At 33.5% G+C, this 12,161-nt stretch overlaps 1 long non-coding RNA gene across 2 annotated transcripts; it reads left to right on the top strand.

Moving 5' to 3' along the window:
• The first annotated feature begins 534 nt into the window (after positions 1-534).
• On the top strand, positions 535-4,896 carry LOC141675141 (uncharacterized). 2 transcript variants are annotated; one of them, XR_012555909.1, is made up of 6 exons: positions 535-865; positions 3,365-3,435; positions 3,647-3,742; positions 4,005-4,100; positions 4,237-4,395; positions 4,545-4,896. It is a non-coding gene; the product is annotated as an uncharacterized LOC141675141 (long non-coding RNA). The 2 variants fall into 2 exon arrangements; XR_012555908.1 differs by having other exon boundaries at positions 4,237-4,896.
• Positions 4,897-12,161: the final 7,265 nt, after the last annotated feature.

Raw genomic sequence — 12,161 nt, 5'->3', positions numbered from 1 at the left:
AGTGCACGAGAAAATGAATTTCGGAGTTGATATTATGATTATAGGTACCAAATGAGTGTATGTAAAAGTCGTCGGAATTCGAAACCGGACACTTTCATTTTTCCCGAGAATTCACTAGACACTGAAGGAATTATGTTGAAGGAATAAGAATTAAGGAATTGAAACCAAGGATTATAAAAAGGGATTAAAGGAGTAATAAAGGATATCAAGAGGGATTTATAGAGCCCTGGCAATGAAACCACAGATACGTTCCCTTCGAAACGATCAACGAGAATGAACGATAAATGAATCGTAAAATAATTAAACGAGTGAATAATGCAAGTAGTGCAAGGATGTGGAGACAAATTAAACACCAAGAGAACACCCTTACACCATGAGTAAGTGACACTTGGCAAAGAAATTAGTGGTGTTAATTAAGCCACCAAGCTAACACCTCACTCTTTCTTTTAACCACACAATTAAGCCAACATCAACCAAGTATATATCTTTGCATCATTTCATTTTTCACCACAAACACAAACAACCAAGTAAAACTCATCTCTTTCCCCCATTTTTATCAAAAACCCGAGAGGAATTAACAATGGAAATGGTGGAAGATGAAATGCTTGTATCTTGAGTTTCCCTTGGCCATTTTTTGCGTTCTACCTATCAAATCAAAGCCCTCGAGAAGCTCTACACATTTACAGTAACTACTCTCCTCACTTCCTTGATTCTCAATTCCGTTTTTAATGTTTTATAGTTCAGATGAATAGTTAACTCAAGAATTAATGTTGTATTCTTGAATTCGTTTTGAGGTTTTGATCAAGTATAAAGCTAGTTAAGGATCATCTAAGATTTGTTAAGCATTACCCACTCTCCAAGGAAGGTATAAATCTTTGACCCAACCTTATTTAAGATTTAAGTTCAAGATCTTTTTAGAATATAGTTGTAAACCTAGTTTTGGTGGAAGTGTTGTTGTAATCTTGATGTTTAGCTAAGTAGACTTAAGGTTGATTGTTGTTGCCTAAGAATATTATGTTCTTGAGAGGAGTTAGTGTGGTGATGATGATATGTTGATTTTTGGTGGTAGTATAAAGATTTAAGGTATAAACGAAACTCCGATCGTAACCGTAATCTCGTTAAAACGAACCAAACATAACTTTAAGTTTCTGCAGAAAGTCCCGAAGATGTAAACTATAGTTTCTTAAAAAATAACCCTTGATTATGATAGAAAATGTTATAAAGATCGTTTAGGCGCTTGAATCGCTTGATTCCGATTTACAGATCAAAATTTATGGCCGTTTTGCTAAAAGTGATTTACGCGACAAAAACTGCTACGAATTACGAATTTTGAAAATATAAAGGATCAACTTAAGAATGTTCATAAATCATGAAATTTTTACATAGAGTAGTATTTTGAGTTTCCTAACTGCCATAAAAATTTTAAGTGAAAATAATGATTTTTCAATTTTATAAAAATATCGGAGCCGAGACCTCGCGATTAGAAACCGTAGAATCCATAAGCGGAGCGGACGAAGAAAATGAAAATGGACTTAAGATATTTTGAAAAAGGAAGCGACGATAATGTGAATAAGGACTTAAAAAATAATAAGGGTAATATAAGTTGAGAGGGTGCATAATAATTAGCGCATGAGTGCGGGTAGCCGTAAATTAGAACGGGACCTAACGAAACGAATTGTGTTTATGATTATAGATATCCGAGCAGAACCTAGTGCATCCTCCACCTCAAGATACCCAGACAAGTTTTCAAACTCTACCTTTTAAGAACTGTTGTGTTGTGAATATTTTACAAAACTGTGATATATGCATGAGATTGCTTTAAATTGTTTTACGAAATTTGAGATGTATTACATTACTCAATTGTTGATAATTCATAGTATATGTTCATACCGAGTTCAAAATGTTATATTTAGACCAAGATTCGGTCGGTGTAAGCTTATAAAAACCCAAAAGTATCCCGTAGGAGTTTATAATTGAGAACATTAACGCTAGCGAGTAGTGTGGCGTGTATATATTTTAGACCGAGGATCGGTCAGTAAAAATTGATGAAAACCCGAAAGTATTCCGGAGGTGCTTTATTTAAGAATATTAGCGTTATAGCAGAGCGTGATGTATAAGTTGTAATACCGAGAGTCGGTCAGTTTTGTTTTTATAAAATAAAAACTCGGGAATCATTCCGGTGATATTTATAGGACGATTAAAGTCCATAGTAGTTACGTTTCAAGGGACTCAACGTCCACTTACAAAATATTAAACACCTCGAACTTTTATTAAAATGATTTACAAAGATCGTATTCCCTCGACTATACTTTATCATTCGGACAAAAAATATTTACTTACTAGTCATTTATTAGGGATAAGTATTCTCCAGTAAATATTTACTCCAGACTCGATTAAATATTAAAGTTCATTAAATTATTAAAAATAAATTAGTTGAGGAATGTTATTTTTATTCTTTTAAAAGTAAACTCCTTCGAGGTTTAATTATTTATCGATTATCATTTAATTATTTATTATTTATTAAAGGGTTTATTTGTGATTTAAAAATCATAGAACCCGATTTAAAATACTTTCTGATTTTCGAAAATCATTCGAATAATTTCAGATCGTCGGAGAATATTATCCCAACTTATTTTAATATTTTGAATATAGTTTCAAGGAGAAACTCCCCCCCTTATTTAATTATCTGTTGACAACGGTCAACTCACATCCTTAGTACTTCCTCCGAAAATTTCGGAAGTACGTATATATATATATCCTAGTAAGATAAGCTGTTTCTATTAACAAGCAAAATGCTTGGGGAACTTCGATGTGGTTCGAGTTCTCGAATTATGATAGAATTCTTTTAAAAGGACAAGGGAGGGGTAGACTCTGGTACTATGTGTGCTAGATGGACTACCAAAGGTACCGCAGGCAAAGGTACTCTGTGTACTCAGGAACTTGTGAAGTATGTGTATACCCAAAAATGGGACACGTAGCCCGAATGCGGCAAGAGTGTTAACCGGGATATGAAGGTGTCATCCTTCTACTAGTAGAAAAGGTTACTATTATCGTATTACGATTGATCATCGTATGCGGTGGATCCAACGAGTGTCCTATTCTTCCAATTAGAATTGTAATGCAATACCGTAACCCAAGCCTAGGTGCTGGGTTTACTATTAAGGTATTCGCAGGATAATAAAATCTACTAAAGGATTGTTTTCATAAGAAGGTGTGTATCAAGGAAAACTATTTTCGAATAAAACGTAATTATCATATATGATGTTTTACGTGAGTTTATCATTCAGTCATTTTCATACTGTACATTATTATGCTGGGCATTATAGCTCACTCTTGATTTCTTTTAAATGACACAACACAACAGATAACCAGTATGCCGGTGTGGGACTTAGTCGCTTGCAATCATGGGGAGAATCCCTGGCAGCTTTATCTCAGGTATGCCAGAGTATCAGATAGGTATAAGATATCAGTCGTAATTATTGTAACTTCATGTAGAGGTTATGAATAATTGTTTGAGATCCTATAAAGTACATTTGAGTTTTAATAACAGATGATACTTGTTGTACGTCTTCTAAGGCTATAACTTGTGAGTGTGTGAGATTGGGGGTCTGTGATATGGAATTATTGGATTATTGAGTTAATGCAGGTTACACATGATTGACGGATTCGTGACGACCTAGATTCCTGACCCCGGATTTGAGGGCGTTACAGTTAAGCAGGAAGAGTTGAGTTCACGAAGGAGGTAATTGTTGTTGGGAACATGTGTTTAAGTTGATGTAAATTTCTTTCTCTTGATGTTTGTAAAAGGTTTCTATGTATGTTTTTTTTTCTTAATTTTTTTAGGCTAATTATCATCACCTGAGAATTGATAATTTCTCTTTATTTCGTTCTGATTGTGGTACATAATTCTTGATACAATTCTTTATGATATAACTCCTGAATAATTTATAATTATATTTTGTTTTGTGTTCCATTGAATCTTTTGTTTCATGTAAATAATACAGTTTCCAATTTGAAGAAGAAGCATAAGAGTGGCTCTTCTAACAAAGAGAATGATGTATGCAATCATAAAAACATTCAGTCTCCTGCATCAACTTTTGGTATAATATTATTCTGTATATATGTGCATTTATTAAATGTTGTTTTAATTGTGTGTTGATGGATGAGTCTTAGTTTTGATGAAATAAAATGTTTGGAGTCAGTTTTACAGTAAATTGATGCCTACTTCCATAACAGGTTTTATTAATTCAGATCACATGTCTGTTTTGACTGCTTCAAATGGAATGAGAACTCGTGGTATTATTGGATCCAATCAGTATGTAATTCCTCCCATGGAACAAAGAATTTCCATAATACCATTGTCAGATATAAGTAATAAAGAGAACACATCATCAGGTATTATTAAGTACCTATTATTGGTGAATGCATTTAATGTAGTGATGATTAAATATAAAAAAATGATAGTAATTATTGTTATATGTTTTGTGGCTGTAGTTTATGTTAGATATATTTGAGATGTCATGCCTAATATGTTTTATGTTTAGTTTTCAGATCTTAACAAACAGGAAATATCAGTACTTACTGAAAGTCAGAACTTAAGGATATCAGGACTTAGATTATCAGAAGATAAATATCAGAAGATGGATATCAGAACTTAAGTACTGGAGGACTAACAGTTAAGGAAGGAAGCTGATTTACAGCAAAGAAGATCGAGACTAATACAAAAGAAGATATGCATGAAAAGAGTTTGAGGACTTAAAGACTTGTATAAGATATCTGATTGATATATTTTAGGAGGCAGAATTATATTATATATCAATTAGAAGTTATCTTATAACTGTGTACTATATAAACACAGACATAGGTTTATACTATATGTGTTATCATTATCGAGAAGATCATACATTGTAACCTAGCAGCTCTCGTGATATTTGTTCATCACTGAGAGAGAATAGTTCCATTGTAACAAAGTTTATTATATCGAATATATCTGTTTATTGTTACTTGTGTTCGAAATTAATTTGATTGTATTCTACACTGTATTCAACCCTCTTCTACAGTGTTGTATGACCTAACAAGTGGTATTAGAGCCTATCTGTTAACACACATATAGTAAAGATCCAAAACAATCATGTCTGAAGAAGCATAAAATCCAACCAAGCCTGCCAAAACTGAAGAAACTCAAAAGACTCAAATACACAGTCGATATGAGACTATTAGGGTTCCCATACTGAGACCTTCTGAGTACCCCATATGGAAAATGAAGATGACTATGTTTCTGGAAGCTATAGATCCAGAATACCTTGATAAAATTAATGAAGGACCACATAAGCCAACCAAGCTCTCTGTTGTAGTTGCAGATCAACCAGCAAAGACCATACCAAAGGAGAAAAGTGAGTATACAACTGAAGATATCTCATCCATTACCAAGGATGCAAAGGTAAGGCATCTGCTGCATAGTGCCATTGATAATGTCATGTCAAACAGGGTAATTCATTGCAAGACTACAAATGAGATATGGGATGCTTTGGAGACAAGATGCAAGGGAATTGATGCAATCAAGAAGAACATGAGGACTATACTCACTCAAGAGTATGAGCACTTTGACTCAAAAAGTGATGAGTCATTAACTGACTTATATGACAGGTTTGTCAAACTCTTGAATGATCTGTCACTAGTGGACAAGGAATATGATCTTGAAGATTCATATCTAAAATTCCTTTTAGCTCTTACTGAAAGTTGGGATTTGAAGGCTACTATTATAAGAGACAACTACGCTCTTGATGAAACTACTCTTGATGAAATTTATGGTATGCTCAAGACTTATGAACTTGAGATGGATCAAAGAAGCAAGAGACAAGGGATAAAGTCAAGGACAGTTGCTCTCAAGGCTGAGGAAGAATTCCCCAAAGTGGTTGTCTCAGAGAAAGGCAAAGGAAAAGCTCTCATCACAAAGTCTGAATCAGAATCATCAAGTTCTGATGATGATGATTCAGAAACTGAAAGTTTACCTGAAATAGATGCTGATGAAGAGATGATGAAATTGTGTGCTCTTATGGTGAAGGGTATCACAAAGATAGCCTACAGGAAATTCAGAAGGGGAAATAAGTTTTTCAAGAAAGGTGGAAACACTGATAAGAAAGGGTTCAGAAAGTATGAAGGCAAAAGTGCAAAGTCGGACAGAGGAGATAACTCAAAAGTCAAATGCTACAATTGTGGTGAAAGAGGCCACATATCTCCTGAATGCAAGAAAGGAAAGAGTGACAAAGGCAAAGAACTTGTCATAAAGAAGAAAAGCTGGACAGACTCTTCAGATTCTGAAGATGAGGTGGATTATGCTTTAATGGCAAATGCTGATGGCAGCCCTAAAACTGCTGAATTAAAGGTACCTCAAACAACTTATGCCTTTCATACTGATGATATTACTGAGTTGAGATTATATCTTAAAACCATATTTATAAGCTACATAGATCAAACTTTAACATGTGAAAGATTAACCTCTGAAAATCTTGCTTATAAGAAAAGGAATGATTATTTAGAAAAAGAGTTAGTTATGTTCCATCAAACTCAGAAAGAGAGAGATGATGCTTTTTATGTTAGAGATGAATTGCTAAAATTGAATAAATCTCTCAAAACTGAGTTAGAAAAAGAAAAAGAGATTATCAGGACTTGGACTAACTCTGGCAGGACAACTCAGAATTTATTAAGTAGTGGAAACTGGAAAGAGGGCTTAGGTTATGGAGATGATAAAAGTGAAAAAGGAACTGAACAAATTGAGCCAATTGTTGTTAAACAAACTGTTAAGCCAAAGGTAAATACTGTTAAGTTTTTAGCTAAAACTGAAAAGTCTGATCCTGAAAAGATGAAAGAGTCTGTAATAGAAGTTAAGGAGAAGTCAACTTCTGACAAATTAGAACATGATAAACCAACTGAAGTCAATATAGGCTTAATGACAAAGAAGCAACTTAAGCATAAGCTGAAAGAAATAAGGAATGTCAACAAGGTTAGAAAAAATAGGAATGGAAAGGAAGGTGTGAATAAAAGAAATAATTATATGCCTGTTCCTAATGCTCCTAGAAAGTAATGTTATAACTGTGGAAACTCTAACCATCTTGCTTCTTTTTACAGGAAGAATAAGAATATAAACTCTTTACCTCCTAGGTCAGGAGTTAAGAGTCAGTCTGTTAGGTTTAAGCAATAAAATCCTTGTTTTTATTGTGGAAGTTTATGGAATTCCATTTATACTTGTAAGGAATATCATAGTTTATACTATGATTATTATCAAATAAAACCTTCTTTAAAGAAAGTTGCTTTAATTCCTTCTAGTATAAAGTTTGATGCAAAGTCTGATATAAGTTCTGAAAAACAGCATGTTAGCATAAACTCTGATATTAAATCCGCTGCTAATGCTAACAAACTTAAAAAGGCCAAAGGATCCAAGCAAGTTTGGGTCCTTAAAACTAACCATTAGTGGTCTTTGTGATTGCAGGGCAACAGGAAAAACATCCTAGTATTGGATAGTGGATGTTCAGGACATATGACTGGAAATAAAGCGCTTCTCTCTGACTTTGTGGAGAAAGCTAGCCCGAGAGTTTCTTATGGAGATGGAAACATGGGAAAAACTCTGGGATATGGCAGTATTAATCTTGGGAATGTCATCATTGAAACAGTAGCTCTTGTCTCAGGACTTAAACACAATCTGCTGAGTGTGAGTCAAATCTGTGACAGAGGTTATAATGTGGATTTCTTTGAAGAACACTGTGAAGTTGTAAGAAATTCTACAGGCAAAGTGGTTCTGAAAGGATACAGGCATGGTAATATTTATGAAGCCAGACTTTCAACAACTTCTGATAGTTCTGCAATCTGTCTGTTGAGTAGAGCATCAATTGAAGAAAGCTGGAATTGGAACAAAAGACTCTCTCATTTAAATTTCAACAACATAAATGAGCTTGTAAAGAAAGATCCTGTGAGAGGATTGCCAAAATCAGTATTTGCTCCTGATGGCCTTTGTGATTCATGTCAAAAGGCAAAACAAAGAAAATCTTCTTTCAAGAGCAAAACTGAGTCATCAATTTTTGAGCCGTATCACCTACTGCATGTTGATCTATTTGGTCCAGTCAATGTCATGTCTATTGCAAAGAAGAAATATGCTATGGTTATAGTGGATGAGTTCACAAGGTACACTTGGGTGTACTTCTTGCACAAGAAGAATGAAACTGCATTTACTCTAACTGATCATGTCAGACAGCTGGATAAGTTGGTCAAAGATTCTGTTAAAATTATAAGAAGTGATAATGGTGAAAGAGATGTGCCCTAAGTCCAATCATGTATGATGATTTAGGAATAACTTTTATGTAATCTGTTTTGATTTCATTGATAATAATAAAAGACTTGTTTTGGTTTTATTGCGGGCTTTATCTATTTAAGTGTTTTAATAAGATATACCATAATTTAGAGTAAAACTTTTTATGGATTATGATGAGATCATAATAATGAGACCTAAAAGATGATAACTCTGAACTTAAATATTTCCTGATCGTAGGATTACTAACTGGTAATTAGTAATTCGCAAAGATCGGTATATACTATGCTTGCTTCATTATGAAGGATGTCTGTTCTCATAGACATTTATGTGGTGACACTATAGCTAGTATGTAGGTGATTATTATAGAATAAGTTCACTGAACATGACTCACACAGCTGAACAACTGATGAAGTTCACTCACGTGTCAGCAGTTGTTCACATAGTGATAGTTGTACAAGTATCCTTAGACTTGAGGTCATCATAGTCATCTTGTGTACACTGAACTATGCTTTGGTTTAGTTCTTAGTCTCCATGGACAATTATAAGGGCTCTACTGGGTATAGGAATTTGTACACGAAGATAGTGTATGATCAATAAAGGATCTACCCCTTCCAGTGAAGGAAGAGAATGTTCAATGCTGATCCACTTATGCTAGTTCAGGAATCTCTGGCCAGAGTGAATGAAATTAGAAAGGAGTTTCTAATTTACATTAAATAGAACTAAGCATAGTGAATGGGAAAGCAAATGATTAAATAAGATAAGCTTGACACAAGTTCCATGCCTTGTATTTAATCGTGACATTGCAGGGTAGAAGGAATTGATTGTACGGTAACTACTCACTGAATAGATTCTTGGTATTCTAAGCAGTGAATTCGTATTATCCGGATAGTCGCGACATGCTGAGAAGTATCCCTCACGATGTAGAATAAATATGATTAATTTATTAATTAATCATATTTAATGAATTAGAAAATTTATATAAATAATGATAAAATAGTTTTATTATTATTTATTTCTACTACCGGCTTAATATTGAACCTACAGGGTCACACCATAAAAGAGAATGATTTAATGGTGGAGGAATTAATTAATAATGGACGATAATTATTTATTTATGAAATAAATAATTAATTAGCAGATTTAATAATTGATTAAATGAGATTTAATTAATTCTTAATATTATTAATTAAAAATTTAATTTTGGAAATTAAATCAAGTGAGAGAATTATTTTTCTAAAGTGTTTAGAAAAGGGATTAATGATTAAAAGGTATTTTAATTATTAGTTAATTGGTTAATAAGAATAATCAATTAAAGGGTTAATAATAATAATATTTTATGGAAAATTTTCAGCTGAAAATTTTGCCTATAAATATACTATAATTAACCCTATTTGCCTCAACCCAAATAATTAACCCTAATTCTAAAGTAGAACAAGAGGGAGGCAACTAATTCTCTCAACCTCTTCCTCCTCCATCACATTGTACTCTTGGTGGATACCGGTGGAGTGCTTCACACTTGAGGAGCAGCTGCTAGGGATTTCCGTTCATCGTTCTTGGATCGCTATTAAAGACCTCCATCTTTCCATTAACGTAAAGCTTCTTAAGGTAAACATACTGAACTACGAATTAAATCTTATTTTTCGCATGGATCTTGCGGAGGGTTTCGGTTTTTTAAGATTTAAATTTACGTTTTCGTTGCGTTTATGTGCTAAAAACCCTTCACTGACATCAGAACTACTTGCGAAAAGTTTTTATTCGTTTATGTGTTTAACTGTTTTCGATATATGAGCATGTACGTGATTCGCCATGATTTGATGTTGATATAATATGCTTATATATGTATGGTTTTGAATATATGATATTCATGTGAGTTGTATAATCATAAGATGATTATGTAATGTGTATATATACTGATATATACATGATTTATGTTTGTTCTAATTATAAGAATCATATTAGATACAGATTCTGAATTGGCTGCTGCAGATTTGCTGAAATCTGGGTCTGTTGTCTGATTTACGCAAACGAATACCCTATTCCATAGGTAAACGAGCGTATGAACAAAACTGATAGAATAAGCTATCAACGACTCGTCTGTAAGGCGTTTGACGTCGTTTACTGCCCGTAAACAGTGATTCTTATTTTTTTGATTTGATTCTGATTTTTCTGATTTTTGTCATATTTTTTTTTATGATTAGATCATGGATAATATGATATGTTAAGATCAGTTTATATGTTTTAACATGCTTTTATGTGTTGGATGAGCGTGGTGGATGATTATGGCCTTTCGACCTTAGTGTAATGGTTTTGGTTTTGGTTTTAAATACGACTTGCATGTCGTCAATCTTTGTAATCATAAATCTCGAATGTAACTCGAGTTATTCTTGTAAGTTCATTAGATTAGTTTTACTTTCAATCATTTAATGTAATTGAAGACTCAAGAAGGCTATCCAATGGAGGTGATACAAAGAAGAACACAAGACATACAAGAAGTCTAAACAAAGAAGAAGACTTATGTAATAAGTAGTTGTATTTATTTCCATCACCATATTAGATTGACCTTGATCTTTATCATGAGCTTGATAAAGATCACATAGGATGGGGCCATAACCAAACACATTTACTTTATTGCACTTTACATTTACTTGTTTATCTAATTTTATATATGAGATATATGCCTATGTTTACCATGTGATGATAGATTTAGGTGAACTTAAATCAATATAAGGCGTGCTTTAGAAAATCTAGAATAGGAATCGTTTCTTGCCTTAACAATAATATTATGAATACAATCATGAGATTCTTGTATTTATGAAACACGTAATTAAATATGAATTTTCAATATTGAGAGAAAGGATGATTCTGTCAAAAGCAGATTTCTATCTGTAAGAAAGGGGTATTAAGTGACGCCTCTTGACAATGCTCCCCCCGATCTGGGAATCATCTGATTATCGATTATTGATTTGAAATATTTAATTTAAAAGGAAGAATCTCTTTATAATATGATTATGATTGTAACATAAAATAATCCCTCTATAATTAAATAATATCAAGTAGTAATTGGCCAATGACACAACGGGCTTGTGTCGGTCAAAGCCTTCCAACATGGTAGAAAGTAGTTCTTATTTTTAAATCATTGTCGTTTCGTGCTACAGCCGAGGGCTTTGATTTTGAAATAAGAAATACTTTTCTATTACATAAAGATGTGTACATTGAATTAGAATCTAAAGGTCGTTACGTGCTACAGCTGTGGGCCGTTGGAGACTGATTCAATTGTACGAAATGTTGGGTTAGACTTGACTTAGAGTATTGAGTTTGTCGTGCTACAGCCGTGACTCAATTATTCAAGAGGCTAAAGTTTTATTAGGGAATAACATAAGATGTAATTGACAAGAGTTGTCTGCCTATTGAATATCACATGACGTTTCGTGCTACAGCCGAGGTTGTGTGATGGAATGTAGGATCCCTATTCCCACCAGCATTATGAATGCTTAATTTTCACTTAGGGGTTGTATAAATTAGATAAACTAGTGGGAGCCACTTATGAATAAAGACCCGATTCATATAGTGTCTTGAAATGAAATTGAATATTTGCTAAGTGTTGTTATGTGTTCATCATTTACAGATTTACTATATACGTTATGTCTTCTGCACTATCACTCCGGAGTATACTAGATGCTCACAAGTTGACTGGTCCTAATTTTGATGACTGGCTTCAAAACTTGAGAATTGTTCTCAGGGTTCCGAAGCTGGAATATGTGCTTGACTCACCTAAGCCTACTGAACCTGCCAGCGATGAACATAATGATGAACATGTTGTGTATCGTAAGTAGATAGATGATGCAAATGTTGCTCA

Source organism: Apium graveolens, chromosome 7, assembly GCF_009905375.1.
Source record: "Apium graveolens cultivar Ventura chromosome 7, ASM990537v1, whole genome shotgun sequence".
Lineage (NCBI taxonomy): Eukaryota > Viridiplantae > Streptophyta > Magnoliopsida > Apiales > Apiaceae > Apium > Apium graveolens.
Note: the sequence above shows the minus strand (reverse complement) of the source record. Positions and strands in the feature narration are given on the sequence as shown.